General features: G+C 47.4%; 1 non-coding gene across 1 annotated transcript; it reads left to right on the plus strand.

The window, feature by feature from the left end:
• Positions 1 to 16,796: 16,796 nt before the first annotated feature.
• TRNAN-GUU (transfer RNA asparagine (anticodon GUU)) lies at positions 16,797 to 16,870 on the plus strand. Its single transcript has one exon. It is a non-coding gene; the product is annotated as a tRNA-Asn (tRNA).
• Positions 16,871 to 17,684: the final 814 nt, after the last annotated feature.

Consider the following 17,684-nt stretch of genomic DNA (forward strand, 5'->3'; position numbering starts at 1 on the left):
TTTGTTTCCTTTATGTTGAGGTGTAATCCGTACTGAAGTCTATGGTCTTTGATCTTCATTAGTAAGTGCTTCAAGCCCTCTTCACTTTCAGCAAGCAAGGTTGTGTCATCTGCATAACGCAGGTTGTTAATGAGTCTTCCTCCAATCCTGATGTCCTGTTCTTCTTCATATAATCTGTAGTACCCGTAATAGACTTTATTTACCAAGCCGCTACTGATGGACATGGATGCTGCTCCCAGTTTGTCAATGTTACCAACGATGCTGGAATGAACATAAGTCTTTTTGTACATCTCTGACTGCATAAGAGAATTACTGGGTCCATGAATTCAAGCATTTATGTTTCTCTTGCTAAAAAAAAAAAAAAAAATGCCGTCAAGTTGTCTTTGGCTCGTGGTGACCCCATGTGTATCACAGCAGAGCTGAGCACCATAGGGTTTTCAATGCCAGGTTTTTCAGAAGGAGATTGCCAGGTCTTTCTTTCGAGGCACCCCTGAGTGGACTAAGCTTCCAGTCTTTCAGTTAGCAGCCAAGCATGTTAACTGTTTGCACAACCCAAGGACTCCGTCTCTTGCTTACTACAATATTGCTTCTCAGAGAGATGGCTCTGTGCTGCTGGTGCTCCAGGCATCCCACTCCCTGGCCTTCGCACCTCCACCTGCTCCCCCCAGTCTTTCTGGGCAGGATCTTGACTTTCATTACTGCATAAAGTACCAGCTGCTGACTTCAAGAGGCAGAGAGGCAAAAAGACTTCTCTTCTTGAGAGGAGGCAGTAAAAAAGAGAACAGGTTAAAGACATTAAAAAAAGTTTAATGACATAAAAAAAAAAGTTACTTTAAGGGAAGAGAGACTTCTTAGCACCTGGGTTAAGGCAAACAGAGGAGAGACCACCAAAGCCATACAAAATCAGGAAAACAGAGGGGGCGGGGGTGGGGGGTGAAATGCTTGCCCTGGGAGGGCGTGACGTAGAGGGGGAAGAGGGCAGCCATAAAGCCCTTGTGCGGCTTGAATGTTTAATGAATTCACTTCTATGCAAGATGCAAACAGCCTGCAAAATGAGAGAATTTACTCAAGAGTTGGCTGATTTCAGGAATGTCCACTCTCAGTGCACCCACCACCACTTCAAAGACATTCAGATAAGGACATGTCAGTGCAACGAACGCAGTGCTCATCACCTAGGAAATCAAAGAAAGAGGTTAAGATAAACCAAGTGCTAACACTTCCCTTAAATCTTGAGTAAAGCCCCCTGGGTTGCATTTCATGAACTGTTCATAGCTTGTGTGGGGGTGAATTTATTAAGAATCCAAAGTGCAATGCCTTTATGGACACTCTGTATCTTGGGTTTTGCTGGAAGAGGTAATGCTCTAATCAACTGGCGAATGCCTTCAGTACCAACTCTCGGGACCCCTTGGCTTATCCAGGTGGCCTTGTTACGGGGCAGAAGGATGCCCCGCTGCTAAACCAGGGAGCCTAATTTCAAAAGTCTCGTTTACACTCCCTTGAGCAATGTCCACGTGCCCATTTCAAAGCACATGGTTTCACTGAGAAACCAGAAGGCTCCCGCCTCCGCCTCTTCCCACCTACCTAAAGCCGTGCCCATGCACCCTGCTTCTCTCCTGGTACGATGGAAGAACTGTTCCTGCTGTCACCTGAAGCCAAGCCCACACTTGCACGGGAGGCCACATCCCTTCTACATTCCCGTAGTCAATTTCCTTCTCTCTAGGATAAAGCTCAGTAAGCCAGCACGCTTCCCATCTCCTGAAATCTCCTCCTGACTCCCCATTGCCTCCAGCCCTTGTCCCACCCTCCCCTCCACGTAGAGACACTCAGAAGAGTTGCCACCACTTCCCATTGGACTTTCTTCTCACATCCTCAGACTTGCTTTTGTCAAGGTCATCAATGCTCTCCACATTCCTAACGCGATGGTCCATGACCAGGCCCCCGTTACTTGACCCGTGACAGAATTTGACTAAGTTGATCACGCCTTTCTTCTTCTCTTCTTTCTTTTTAAACAGATTTATTGAGATATAATTCACATATTATATGATTCATCCATTTAAAGTACGAAGTTCAAACCCCAAGAGTATGGCCTCCAGACATTCTTTTAACTCTGTACTGAAGTCACTCCTGTGGTTCACCCTTCAGCCAAAGATTAGACAGGCCCATAAAACAAAATGAGACTAAATGGGCACACCAGCCCAGGGCAAGGACGAGAAGGCAGGAGGAGACAGGAACCCTGGTAACAGGGAACCCAAGGTCGAGAAGGGAGAGTGTCAACACGTCATGGGGTTGGCAACCAAAGTCACAAAACAATGCGTGGATTAATTGTTTAATGAGAAACTAATTTGCTCTGTAAACCTTTATCTAAAGCACAATAAAAAAAAAGTGTACAGTTCAATAGTTTTTAGCATATTCACAGATATGTGCAACCATCACAGTCACTTTTAGAACCTTCTCGTACCCTCAAAAAGAATCCCCATACTCTCCTCACCAGCCCTAATCAACCACTAACCTATTCCTGCCTTTATAGATTTCCATATTCTGGACTTTCATATTATTGGAATCATACAAGGTCGTCTTCCGTGACTGGCTTCTGTCACTTAGCATAATGTTTTCAAGGTTCATCTATGTTATAGCATGAACCAACACTTCATTCCTTTTTATGGACAAGTAATACTCCATTGCCCAGATACACCATGTTTTGTTTACCCACTCCCACCTTGAAACACCTTTTCCATTCGCACTGGAGATATCCCTCTTTCAGTTCTCCCACTACCTCCCTCGCTGGCTGCTCTCCTGCCCTCCCTTTGCTGGCTCCTTCCCTCCTCCCTGACCTGAAAATTGTGGAGGGCCCCAAGGCTCAGGCCTGGAATCTCTTCCCTTCTCCTCTATACTTCCCTGGAGATCTCAGCTTGTTGCAAAACTTCAAACACCATCTCTCCGTGACAACTTCCAGACTTCTCTGAAGCCCAGATGTATGTATCCAATATCCTCCCTCTGGACTCACAGTAAGCATCTCCCAACACTCATTACAAACCCTGCTCTTCTGCAGCCCTCACTGTCTCAGTAAGTGGAAACTCCGTTCTCCCGGGTGCTCTGGCCAAAAACCTGCAGTCACCCGAGCATGAGTGCCCTTTCCCTGCTGCCTCAGTCCCAGCTCGCCAGGAGGTCCCAGCCAGCGCTGTTTTCAAAACAGATGCTGAGTCAGATCACCCCCAGCACCGTCCCCTGGTCCAATCCACCACATTCTCTCCCCTGGACAACTGCCCACTCTCTGTGCAGTTAATGCCAGTGTTCACTGGAGTATTTATTACACTGTATCTACTTCCTAAAAGCATCCAGATATTTCCCCTGAAAAGGCACAAACCTGTAAGGCAGTACCCAAAACCTTACAGAAGGAAGGATTTCGTACAATGCTCAGTGCAGGGATGGTGCTTTTGCAGCAGTTAAGAACTGAGGCGACGTCTCTGAAATTGCCTGTACCTTTGCTGGCCAAAGAGGGGAACTGAAAACACAACGTGAAGACCCTAAACATGATGGGAGGACAGCCTTGGAAGAAGTAGCGAGCCCAGATGTTCAACCTATCTTCCTGGAAGTTCCATTCCAATAGCTCTAGCCACCTTTGGCCACTCCCGGGCCAGGGAAGCACCTGCCCACAAACAGGTTACAGATGGGCCAGACTTGGGGGCAGCATGTCTGACTTTCCAGCATCTCCAGAGAGGGCTGCAGGACCCCAAGGCCACCTTGCTGCTCTGTCGTGAAGACCTCATGCAGACACACGTCACTAACGCTGACGAGACTGGACTTAGGGGTCAGACATCCTGCTCTGGGAGTGCTGGTCTTTGGAGATTATTTCACTGCCTCAGGCCTCAGTTTCCTCGTTAGAGAAATGGGTGGTGCCGCCTACTACATCCAGAGCTGAGGAGAAAAGAGAGATCATGACCACCTACTACATCCACAGCTGAGGAGAAAACAGAGATCATGAGTGAAAGGAGTTAGCATGGTTCCTGCCCAAAGCAGAGACTCAACACAGGCTGACTTCCCCTTTCCTTTGTCTGTTGCCCCAGAGAGCACAACCCAGCTTCCCCAAAGTTGAGGAACTCTTCCCCAAGGGATCAGACGCTCCACAGTGACAGCCTTGCTCTTCACAATGTTCCACATTTTTCAGGAAGCTTTCCACGTGTCCTTAGTAACCTTCCTGGAGCCCCCTCACCCTGTGTCCCTCGTCTCTCCTCACCCTGTGTTCCTCGTCTCTTCCCCACTGCGAGGTAGGCTCTCGTGGCCCCCAGTGCCTTTATCTTCTCTCCTTTGTGCATGAAACACAGGCGGCCTTGGTTTCAGGGTCTAGGACCTGCGCACGGGCCCCCAAGCTTTCTTCCCTCTTCAGGAGTGGAATGGGGAGAAGCTGCGTTGCCAGAGACCTCATGTACACGAAGTCCTGAGTAACCTGCAGTGATATCTCAGGGCACCTGAGCCAGATATGCAAATTTGTATGCACCTTGGGGCCTAGGTGGGACCTTAAGCTATACATGTGTTTTCATGAACACAGTTTCGCTTACTAGAACATAAAGGGTGGAGAGCGTGAGGCTGTCAGAGGTGTTATTTCTCTGTGGTTAACATGAGTGGGCCCCCTGGAAATATACGACATTTGTGTTTAGTGACATCACTGGGTAAGATCAGCCACTAATATTCAAAATATTTATAAAGCACTCAAGGTTTACCTATTGCTGTCGAGTCGATTCCAAATCATAGCGACCCTAAAGCTCAGAGCAGAACTGTCCCATAGGGTTTCCAGGGAGTGGCTGGCAGAATCAAACTGCCGACATTTTGATAAGCAGCCAAAGGCTTAACCACTGCGCCACCAGGGCCCCGCTACAGTTTAGTGGGGTGAAATTAATGCAGTGAGAAAACTAGAGAGTAAGTTTCTACTGATAAAATCTTGTCATCCGGCTGTGTGGGAGGCAACTTGAAGTTGTAGGAGCAGCTATAGTTAGCACCACATCGATATTTGTGAGTTGTTTCCAAACATGTCTGAAGAAGAATGCACTTCTCCCGTAGCTCAGACTCATTCTAGGAGGATGGATTAATTGACTGAATTAAATTCATTTCTTAAATTAAAAGCCACAATTGGCTTCCTCCCCGCCCCCCCCATAGAAGAATGGTAAAGAGGAAGTGGAAGGCGGCTGGGCCCTGGGGGTCATGGTTACGCTGCTCTATGCATCCTGGGCTGCCACCCCGGGACTCAAGAGTAGGAGCCTCAAAGCCTCCCACCTCTTTATACCACACCTATTAGGTTTTCTGCTACTGGAGCTCCATGCAAGGCTAGGTGGTAACTCCTTCCCCTGCATCCCTCCCCTTACACCTCAGCCATCGACCCATGCAGGTGGCCTAGCCCCTGTTCCTCCCTGCCTTGGCCCTCAGGTCCAGCTGCCTTTCTCACTTCTCCAGGGCACACCTTGGGCCCAGGATGCATTCTGCTCCTTCCACAACACACCGTGCCATGCCACAGGCTCTCTGTAATGCTGGTTATGACCCCATTCGCTCCCTGGGGTCTTACTCCTTCCCAGAACTCTATCTAGGGAGCAGGGCACAAATCCATTTGTTACTGAATCTCCCAACTTCTGAGGAGCTACAGCATGCCAGGGCTCTTCCCAGGAGGCAGGGGCAGGCCACCAAAGCCTGCACGGTCGTCCCTCCATCGCCACCCTACTCATCCCCCCACCCATCTCCCTGCCCTCCCTCTCCTTCTGCCCAAGGAATCTTTTGGAGTCTAGAAGGCAAGGAAAGGGTAAACCCTACCCTCCTCAGACCCGCTCTTTACCATTCCTTAAGGAGTTTAGGTGTTTGAAAAGTAGAACCAGAATAAAAAGAAAACGGGATTAAAATTCCCTATGACTTCTCTTGCCCCTTTTAAGCTTAGAGCCTGGTAAAGAATAGGTGTGGGTGGATTTGGAAAGAAGGGATAAGAGAGGAGGACTGGTGTGCCTTGGGACACGGCAGAGCCTCAGGCCAACTGAGGTCAAAGGAGGAAGGTTTAGGCTAAGGGTTAGGTGGCGTGGGTGCTGTGGCTGGAGCCTTAGTGACTACGTGAGTCTGTGGAAATCCCCACAGGTGCGACTGCTGGGTGAGAGGGTGGTGTGTTAACCTGGACAGGTGAGGCAACAGCAATCCTAGAGGCACAAGAAGACATGGGGCAAAAGGAACCCGTCCTGTTCTCTCTGTCTCCTCCACCTCAGTCAACCCACAGAGTCACTCTCATTCACCCTGGGACCCTCTGGCAAAAGCCTCCCCCGGCCATCACTCCACACAGCCTTCATCTACCATCTCCAGCAACTCTGCCATCAGCCCTGGGGCAGACCCCACCTTCCCAACACTGCCTGGCAGCACCTACAAACCCAAATCTTCCACCCCAGCTTCTCGTGCCCAGCTTCCCACCCTGGGCCTCACGACCCTCCTTCCCAGGCCTTCCCATTCCGAGGCCACAGCCTGGGAGAAGAAATGGGAACCGCCATCTCTGGAGCTCCCATACTTCTTTGTCACCTCCTCAAAAAGCCCCTCAACACTGGCTAGTGTTCCTCATCTCACCATCCGAATCCCAATGCCACTCTTCCTGTCCTGGGGCCATTCATTCACTCACTCACATACACACACACACACACCTTCCCAGGGGCAAGAAGGGGGCCAGCTTTAGGGAGGACAGTGGCAGTCAGGTATAACACCTGGATGTGTGGATTTCCTGTCTGTAGACGATTAAGGAGAAGTCTAATGAGAGCTGACAGGGCTGCTGAGAGAAGCCACCAGTCCCTGGATATGTCAGGAAAGACCAGGCTGAAGAGGCTGGTGACCACTTGGAAGAGCAGGGAGCCTGGGGGCTCAGAGGGCCTGCTGACAAGTGGATCAAGTTCGCCAGGTCTCAGGTGACCCCTTTTCCAAGCAGCTGTCACAGCTCAGACAAGCCACACGCACGCCCTCCCATCTGGTGCCACATCTTTGCTGATGCATCTTCTCACGTGTCTCCTCATCTCTCCTGTCCCAAGGTTTCACTCTCTCCATTTCCCTCCCTTCCAGCTTCCTCCCCTGGCTGACTTTGGTTCAAGGAAGAACAGGGCATTTGCAGGCTGAGGCAGACCCAGCCTTGAATCTCAGCCCCGGCGTTTTTCAGCACAGACAGGGTGCTCCATCTGAGCCTTCCTGGAGCTCAGACACTGGTGTACCCTGGCCAGCAGGATGTTGCTTTTTTGTGGTGACTGGCAGGTAGTAAGGGAACCGGCTTCTGTGCAGAGTGTCTGGGCCCCATGATATAAACAGTGTGGACAAGGGGAAGCGGGAGGCATCTGGCCCCAGCCTCCCCCAAGACCTTTCTGACCTTCTGAGGAGCAAGACCTTCTCCCCAGACGCATGTGGAAGCCAGCATGGCTGTGGCTGTGGTTCAGAGCCTCCACTGGCACCAGAGACAGTTGCCCTGGAAAGCCAGGAGGAGACGTGGATGTCGGGCAGATGACTGATGTCTGCCGCACATGGAGGATATCGTCCAGGAACTTGGACTCGTTCCCAACACTGTGAGCTGAGCCTGTGGACCCTGGAAAGGCATAAAGAGAGGCTGCCCCCACCCAGTGGAGACTGTGGGCCCAAGACAACGGAGGGTTGGTTGACATCCATGGGGCTTAATCCATACCCTGGGCCACCTGGGTCACAGTAGCCAAGTGATAGGTGGTTCATTTCTGAACTCGTCTCAGATTGAGTTTCCCCACACATAGAGCAGCAATGATACCAGCACATGGTTAAGCATGTGGGCTCAAATCCCAGTTCTACCACATACTGGCTACAAAACTTGAAGCAATTCACTTTATCACTCCATGATTTGGTTTTCTCACCTGTAAAATAAACACAGCAATAGACCTAGTGCCAGAGTTTCTGCTATTTTGGGTCCTTCAAGAAGCAGATGCCAAGACAGGAAGGGTATAGACAGAGGTGCAACAGATGTATTAGGGAAACCGTCCGTGAGGAAAAATGGGGATGGAGCAGGGGAGGCTGGGAGAGCCTTCAGACTGTGAGGTGGGTCTAACCCCTGTGATAGAGAGGTGGAAGGAAAGTTCTGGCAAGGCTATTGGGGTGTCATCAAGCCAAAGTCTCCGTCAGAGGAGTCCACATCACCCAGGAATGGGCCTGCCTTGGTGTCCCTACCACACTTGGTCACTGAAGGACAGGCAACTTCCAAGAGCAACAATCAATGACTCCCCACAGTCAGCAATCTGAGGGCACCTTCTCACAGCCACCTCAGGGCTGGTGTAAGAACTTAAGGATTTACTTCATTCTGGTAGAAGTACTTAGAAGAGAGCTGGACTTACCCTAAGCCTCCAAGACTGTTCTCTCCCAGCTTCCAGCCCTCTGGGACCAACCTCCTTTTCCCCACTCTCTTGTGCCCCTCCCTACTTCAAGGTCCCCCAATTGTTATTTTTCCCTTCTCCTCCTTTTCCTTTCTTTTTTTAAAATTTGCTTTATTTTTTGTTGTTATTGCTGGTATATACACAAACTCAACAATTTCTACATGTACAGTTCAATGAAATTGATTACATTCTTCAAGTTGTGCAACCATTCTCACCCTCCTTATCTGAGTTGTTCCTCCCCCATTAAGATAAGCTCACTGCCCCCTAATTTTCCTATCAAATCTTGAGTTGCTGTTGTCAATCTGATCCCATACACAAAATGGTTCTTAAAATAGCACAATGCTCAAGGCAGACATTTTTACTAGTTAAGCTATTGTTTGGTTTTTAAGGAAGACTTCAGCGGATGTTTCTGATTCAAGGTTTAAGACTTAAAGATCATCTCAGGGCAAGTTTCAGGGGTTCATCTAGCCTCCATGGCTCCAGAAAATCAGGATTCCATAAGAATTTAAAATTCTGTTCTGCATTTTCCCCGTTTTGATCAGGATTCTTTTATAGACTCTTTGATGAAAACATTCAGTAATGGTAGTTGGGCACCATCCAGTTCTGGTCTCATGGCAAAGGAGGCAGTTGTTCATGGAGGTAATTAGCCACACATTCCATTTCCTCCTCCTACTCCTGACTCTCTTTCTTCCTCTCTTGCTCCAGGTAAATAGAGAGATCAATTGTTGCACGTGGCATAGCTGTTTGAAACCTTTTAAGACCCCAGGTACTATGCCACAAATTAGGAGGTAGAACAGAAGCACTAAACACAATATTAGGCCGATTAGCTGGGATGTCTCATGAAACCATGGCTCTAATCCTCCAAACCAAAAACAAATCCCATGAGGTGTTTAGTTGTACATAAGCAGCCTTAGTAGCCACTCTTTTTTTTTTCCTTTTGTCATTGTTGTAAATATACCTATCAGACAACATTTGCCAATTCAACTTTTTACCGATGTACAACTTACTGACGTCAATTACATGAATCAGCTGTGCAACACTTGCCTTTTATCAGTGTGATTTCTCCACCACTGTGAACCAAAAATCAGTGCTCCATTGGCAATAACCACCCTCCTTCCCCTTCCCTCCAACCCCTGGTAGCCACTAACAGACTTTGGTCTCTGGATATTCGCCTATTATTGCCTTTTTATTTACGTGAGGTCATACAGTATTTGTCATTTTGTGACTGACTTACTTCACTCAGCATAGTGTCTTCAAGCTCCATCCATACTGTAGCAGGTATCGAGACTTCATTTCTCCTGCTGGCTGAGTGGTGTTCCACTGTATGTACGCAGCACATTTTGTTTATCCATTCATCCACTGATGGACATTTAGGTTGCTTCCACCTTTTAGCTAATGTGAATAGTGCTGCAGTGAACACTGGTGTACATATGTCTATTCACGAAGCTGCTCTTTCCTTTCTCTTGTAAGTGTCTCCTCAAATCTGTCTTCCAGTCACAACTATCCCAGCCAGAAAGGCTGATAGGAAAGGGGAAAGGTGGCAGAGAAATGAGGTGTAGGAATGGGAAGCCCCAACTGTGATGAGGGAGGCCCAGGTCCACCTGCCCCCATGCATCTCCTGGGTGCGGTCCGAGCAAGCAGATCTTCAAGTCTTCAGGTGTATTGGGCCTGCACCTGCACCTCTAGGTGGGGTTAATCTCCACAGGCTGACCCCAGGAAGGTCAGCCTTCACCTGGGAGACCCTCAGCCAAAAGGGAAGGGGAACTAGGAGCCTTCAGTTGCCCTTATTCCTCCTTTCAGCAAAAAGAAGATACATTTTAATTCTCACTGCCTGCTTGTCCCCAGTGCAGTGGAATGACATCAATGTCTATTGTCAGGGGGAAGCTGAGGAAGCTGATACTTCTCCTTTAGGGTTTAAGTTGCAAAACTCTTCCTCAGTCCCCAGTGTTAGAAATTCTGTTTTTACTTTCACAGCTATATGCAAAATCCAAATAGCTAAAAAAAGAGGTCACGAATTATCCTGAAATAAGTTGTGAAAGTGGCAGAAGGGGAAATCTAAAGGAAGCCATTACAATAGGGGCACCTCTATGTGTGACGGAGCAAGAGGGGAGCCAGGAAACTCTCTGAGCCCAAGCTGAATCTCTCCCTTGTGTTTCTAACCCAAGGAACTGGTCCAGGGTGCCAAGGGCCCTGGGTGGTACAACAGTTAAGGGCTTGGTTGCTAACCAAAAGGTTGGCAGTTCAAATCCACCCAGTGGCTCTGCTGGAGAAAAGACCTGGCGATCTGCTCCCGTAATGATTATAGCCAAGAAAACCCTCCAGGGCAGTTCTACTATGTTACACGGAGTTGCTGTAAGTCAAAATCAACTCGACAGCATCTAACAACACCAGTCTAAAGGCTGGGGGTTCAAACACACCCACCTCTGCTGGAGAAAAGACCTGTTTCAGTTCACAGTGGGACAGTCTGGGCAATCATGCATGCCCAAAAGGGTGACATTGTTCAGGGGAATGTCAGCGCCCCAGTACCACCGGCTCTAAGAAAGGAACTACCACTTACCTATGCCTGCTGCGTAGAGGCTAAGGTTACCAAGCTAGGGTAACCTCAGCAAGGTTTTCTGCAGCCCGACACAGCCCCTCATCTGATCGGTACCCAAACAGAGGGTAGCCCAGAAAGTCTGAGCAATCAGTCACAGTGCCCTTCTAAGTTGGGGTCATCCATTGTGGTGGCTGTCATCTGCAAGAGACAAAGAGGTTTTGGGGTATGACCCCAGGTTGACACACAGGGTGCGTGCTCTTCCCCGGGGATCATTCCCTGAGAGTGCCTATGTGACTAGGTCCAGAATGGACCAAAAGGTTGGTAGTTTGAATCTACCAGCCGCTCCTTGGAAACCCTATGGGGCAAGTTCTACTCTGTCCTATAGGGTCGCTATAAGTTGAAATCTACTTGACGGCAACAGGTTGGGCTTTGGTTTTGTTTGTTTGTTTGGTGGACTGCCAGAAGGACAAACAAAACTGTCTTGGAAGAAGTATAGCCAGAGTACTCCTTACTGCTCACCTACTTTGGACATGTTATCAGGAAGCACCAGTCCCTGGAGAAGGACATCATGCTTGGTAAAGTAGAGAGTCAGCGAAAAAGAGGAGGACCCTCAACAAGATGGACTGACACAGGGGCTGCAACAACGGGCTCGAGCACAGCAACGATTGTGAGGATGGCGCAGGACCGGGCAGTGTTTTGTTCTGTATCTGTAGGGTCTCTGTGAGTCAGGACCAACTCAATGGCACTTAACAACAACATAGCTGAAAAGAACTGCAGGCTCAGGCTCCATGTAAGGAGTCTCCACAGAAACCCAAAGACAACAGGGGAAACAAAAACAAGGACACGAGAAGATATTTTCGCCTCTGACACCGACAGCTACATCAGAGTAAACAGAGCGTAACTCCCACCCAGATGGACGTGAAACCTCACAGCAAACGACTATTTACTGCAGTTTCTTTTAACCTGTACATCGTGTTCTGCTTTCAGTAAGTAACCATGTCTAAGCCAATCAGATTATGTCATTTCCCTGGCTATGGATAGGTTCAAGGATGATCCAACCAATGTGAAGATCAGGTCTTTTGTTTGGAATTTCGGGACATATGTGTACTCTCTCATTCCAGGCAGTGTGGGTGAGTCTATGAAGCCTGAAGCTGCAGCAGCCGTTTTGTCACCATGAGTGAAGGCAGCTTGAGGATTTTAGACACGGTGAGAAAAGAAAAGCAGAGGAACTTCAGAGAAATAGAAGTAGAGCTCTGATCTGACCGTATCTGAAGCCAGCCTATCTCTGGTCTTTACAGGTTAGGGTGATGTAAGTCAGATTTTCTGTTACTTGCTTCCGAGAGAATCCTACCTAATACGAATAAGGGAGTTCATTTTGCAATTGATTTTGAGGCACCTGTGGGATGTATGTCTAAAGGGGCCCTAGTGGTGCAGTGGTTAAGCACTCAGCTGCTAACTGAAAGGTAGGTCATTCAAACCCACCGGCTGCTCCACGAGAGGAAGGTGTGGCAGTGTGTTTCTGTAAACATTTACCACCCTGGAAACCCTGTGGGCCAGTTGTATTCTGTCCTCACAAGGTCACTACGAGTTGGAATCAGCTCGATAGCCATGGTTTTGTTTTTTTGGTTTTTTTTAATTTGGTGGGATGTCTAAATGATGTTGCCAATTGTCCATTTTTCTAAGTCACTGAGTCAATGTTTTTCTTATCAATATGTATGCTTTTTATATATTGACTAGGTCACTATGAGTCAGAATTGACTTGATGGCAATGGGTTTTTTTTTTTTTTTGATCCTAAGACTGTTAACCATGAGTGTGACAAATATTTTTGTCCAATGTCCTCTTTTCTCTTTTGTTTGCTTTATGATGGATGTTGCCATTCAAATGCTTTTAATTTGCAGTTAGATAAGACTACTAGCCACTACCTTTGTGAATTATGTTAGAAAGTCCCAAAGGACTTTAATACACTCTACACTGTTCAGACCTTGGATGAGCTCCAGTGGAGAACCCATAATATTGCGTATCTCTGACCGCAGAGATTGGTCATAGGTAAGCATGCATTCCAAAATGGCCCAGTGACAGTCAATCCCAGAGCATTTATGAGAACTGTTGGGAAGTGAGTGCTCTGTGTCTCGTCTCTCTTTTTTTCTCCCTCTACTGAAATTCCTTAGTCAGTGGGATGGAAATCTAGACATGCCACCATTACAGAAAAATCTAGAGAACGAAGTCAACACAGAGGAGAGCAGAACTAAAAGATGATGAAAGAGACTGAGTCCTGAGTCCTGCCAAAGGAGCTGGATCCTGCCACACCAAAACGTTTGGCCTTTTCATTAAGTAAAACAGTAAATTCCCTCTTTTGTTCATTTCAGCCAAGTTGATTTGAGTATACATCACTTGCAAACTAAAGCATTGGGCAATGTAGGGTGTGAAACATAATCTCACACAGCTAAGCATATCTTTTAGAGACCGGGACTTTCCCAACCAACTCTTCCTCAAAGTGCCTTTGTCCAAGTTGCACATACACCCCACCTGGACGGGCTTTGTCTGCTTGGGGCCCTCTCATTGTCCAGTTCTGTTTGGCTGAGAGTCCCCAGATGACTGCACTACAGAGGACAGGACAGACGGATGCAGAAGAGAAAAGAGACCCATTTCTCCTACTCACTCCTTGGTCTTACTTCAATCTCTAACTCAATATGGTAGCTCTCCAGCCACATATGACTGCCTTCAGACCCTTGCTTTTCCTATGACCTGACGAAAATTCCTTAATCTCTCTCTCTCTCTCATCCAGCATTCTGAAAAGCAAATGCGCGATGGAGCCAACAATACCTACCTCTGAGGGAATGCTGTGAGAATTGAATGAGATAAATTGTTGCGTCAGAACATGCTTTCGCTTGGGACCAAACATAGCAAATTTGTGAATTCAGTTCACCCCAGCAAGCTCAGTAGCTGTCCTAGAGTTTTCTCTGAAGTTTAGCTTAATAATTATTCACTAATTTACAGCAACCATAGTATGTACAGTACCTTACAGTTTACAGAGTCCTTATTGGTGTTAGTTTGTAGAAGTCTGGAAGCCTGGGGGGTGGCAGCAAGGATGACTAGCCTAATTTTACAGATGAAAAACATGATGTTTAGTTAGAGGCAAACCCATAAGTAACTTAGTAGAGTCTCCCATAGCACCTTCCCTGGCAGAGGTGGGTACGATGTACAAGGTGGTGCAGAGTTCCCCTTGTTCTTGTTTTGCTCGCTGTGGTTCTAGTAAAGAACGTCGGATGCTTGGTGTACATCCAACTCCCTTTATTCTCTTTGTCTCTTGGGCCTTTTAATAATTACCCCATGTGATGGTTGTGTGTGGCATTTTATCTGTCAACTTGGCCAGGCTATGGTGCCCAGTCGTTTGGTCAAAAACTAGTCTAGATGTTTCTGTGAAGGTATTTGGTAGATACGATCATAATTCACAATTAGTTGAATTTAAGTAAAGGACATTACCCTAAATCATATGGGTGGGCTTCATTCAATCAGTTGAAGGCCTTAGAAGGAAAAACTGATGAAGGTTCCCCAGAGAAGAGAAAATTCTTCCTCGAGACAGTAACGTAGAAATGTTGCCCAAGTTCCCAGCCTGCCGCCCTACCTACAGATTTTGGGTTTGCCGGCCCATAAAACAACTTGAGAGCCCTGGCTGCATAGCGATTAAGAGCTATGGCTGCTAATCAAAATGTTGGCAGTTCAAATCCCCCAGCTGCTACTTGGAAACCCTATGGGACAGTTCTGCTCTGGCCTATATGGTCTTTATAAGTCAGAATCAACCAAGCCCTTAAAAATAAACCTCTCGCTTATATATCCTACTGGTCCTATTTCTCTTGAGAACCCTGACTGATACACCCCATATCTCATGCCACGTCCTTGCTTAATTTTCGTTTTCCTGCTGGTGGTAGAGTATCCTCTCTGTGGCTCCAAGTGTCTTGACCTGGGCCAGGTGATCCCCAAAGCCCAGAAACTTAAACTCCATCCCACCCAGAGATTCCTTAGGTGACCTGCCATTCACTAAAGCAGGGATTGCAGGCTCAGACACTGAGCAGGGTCAGGGAAGTAACACAGAGGAGTGAGGAGGTGGCTGGGGTCTTCGGTGAGCTGGAACAGGCATGTCCCATCACAAGATGGCTGCTGCCGCTCAGCTCCAGGAAACCGGGGCTTTGAGGAGCTCAGGTCCTATGTTTTCAAATCTTTTAATATCTGGAAATAGGGATTTGCAAGGTGAAATCTCCTGATTTTTCAATGTTGGCAATCAACTCAAATTGTTTTTTTACAACAATTGGTGATGTTCCTTGGCTTGTAGGTGCATCACTCTATCTCTCCCTCATCATCACATGGTGTTCACCTGCATCTGCACGTGACTTTCCCCGTGTGTGTGTACGCATGTGTGTCTGTCTGTCTGTCTTGTCTTCCTACAAGGACACCAGTCATGGGATTTAGGACCCACCCTAATCTGGTCTGACCCCATCTTAACTTGATTACATACACCTGCAAAAACCCTATTACCAACTAAGTTCACAATCACAGGTACCAGGGGTTCAGACTTCAACATGCCCCTTCTGGGGACACAATTCAAGCCATTACACCCCCGACCTTGGAGATCTCTGAGATGAGACAGTGGGTAGTGATGTGAAGTACGGGAAGGGTGGCCTGAGGGGCCTTGTGCTTCGGTGTGCTACTTGTCAGGGTCTCTCTGCACCCTCCGACATTTCCACCAGCCTCTCCATGGCGGAAAGTGCTTACACATTTCCTGCAGAAAGGAGTTAAACTCACTCAGGATTTAATCCCAGGCTATGCCTGGCCAGCTCCAAGAGAAGAGGTAGAGTGAAAAATCTTCTTTTTCTGGTTGAAGTAGTCAGATGACAAAATGGTGACACCTTGACTGGGCACAGCTCTCTGCGTGAATGTGGACACGTGGAATCGGTGATAAGAAGTGCAAGAAGCTAGTTACAGAGGTGCCTCAGGTGAGCACACGGGGTGGCTGGGGCAGGGCTGGAAGGAGACTTACTTCTAGCCTAGACTCTTTTGTACTCTTTCAATTTTTTACTGTGAATATTTGTTGCCGTTTCAACAAAGCAATAATTAAATGAATTTATTTGAAATGTTTTTTCTCTTAATTTCTTAGGACCATAAAACTCTGTTTTCTGCCCCCCCCCCCAAAAAAGGTTTCTTCCGGATTTAATATTATTGGGATTATTTATTAGTATGTGTTGGATCAAAATAACATTTTTTTAAATAAATAGTAAACATAAAAAATAATTTTTTTTGGAAATACATCTCAGTGAGTTGGAAGGTACATTTTTTCTTAATCTGCTCATCTATCCACGGGCAAATGGAGTTTGCTGCGAGAATAAGACTGAGCTCAGCATCCATTCTATTCCTATTTTTTTAATTGTCCACATGAATAGAGATGAGAATGGAAGTGTTGTTTGTTTTTTGTTCAATAGCAAAAACGCTCAATATTTTGAACCTTTCCAGGTAAAATGCCAAAAGTCACATGGTTACCTGTCATTATCAAAGTGTGTTTTAATGACCTCCCAGCTGCTGACTCCATTATCACCTCCTTCCTCGGTTTTGCTGAAAGCACAAAAACACCTCCTGGGTGATTCTCCTCCAGCCTGGAAAGAACTATTCAAGGTCTCCTCACACTCTTCCTCAACCCTCAAAGGTGGTTATGAGTTTTCCATAAATAGCCCCTAACCTTCTACTTTCCTCCCAGGATCTTTGATCATTTTAGCTATATCTCACCATCTCCAAAGCCTGCCCCACTTTCTTCGCCAACTAACACATTTCTAATGGCAGGCACATTGATTCCATCACAATTTGGTGTCTGCTATGACCCCCAGGTGTCTCTGTGGCGTAATCGGTTAGCACATTCGGCTGTTAACTGAAAGGTTGGTGGTTCAAGCCCACCCAGGGATGGTATGCTTTACTTTGGAAACCATGGTGTCGTAGTGGTTAAAAGCAACAGCTGCTAACCAAAAGGTCGGCAGTTTGAATCCACCAGCTGCTCCTTGGAAACTCTATGGGGCAGTTCTTCTCCGTCCTATTGGGTTGCTGAGTTGGAATCAACTCAATGGCAGCGGTTCGTTCGTTTGTTTGTCTTTAATGACCCCCAGCTCTTTCTTCTTGTCAGTTCTTAGTTTCCTTTCTGCAGTGAGTAATGATTTTAATGCCCCAAGTCCGCTTCCCTGCAGTTGTCTATCAAGAAAATTCTTAACTGCCAAGCTCCTCTAATGTATCAGTCACAGTCAATGCTTTTTGACTACGCTGTGACACCTTACCCAGGAAGGTACACCTGTAACCGTCACTTGAGCAGCAGCTCAAGTCTGTTCCAGCTAGGAGTCTGCATCCAGAAGAAGGCTGCCTTGCACAGCTAGCATACTAAGGCAGAAGGGAGGGGCAGGCAGCAACTCTTGTGTCTCTCCCACCATGGGGTGTATTCTTCTCACCTCTCAGCTGAAGGAGACAAGACACCCACTAGCTGCTGGCAGGAAATAGAACCACTCCCTCAGCCCTTTTTCAAAGAAATGCAAGCCCTGATGCTTCACAACAGAGGGTGATTTTGTGTAGCATCGAATTTCCTCTCAGCTCCCTCTAAGGGTCAACCAGTCTTCCATTTACTTTATTCATTTTCTCCAGCACAAGTTCTGTGGTCCTTGCACACCCATCACTCGCCTGTCTTGGAGAGGGAAACTCTGAGAACGAGGGTGTCCCACCTTCCTCCCCAAAGGCA

Source organism: Elephas maximus, chromosome 27, assembly GCF_024166365.1.
Source record: "Elephas maximus indicus isolate mEleMax1 chromosome 27, mEleMax1 primary haplotype, whole genome shotgun sequence".
NCBI lineage: Eukaryota > Metazoa > Chordata > Mammalia > Proboscidea > Elephantidae > Elephas > Elephas maximus.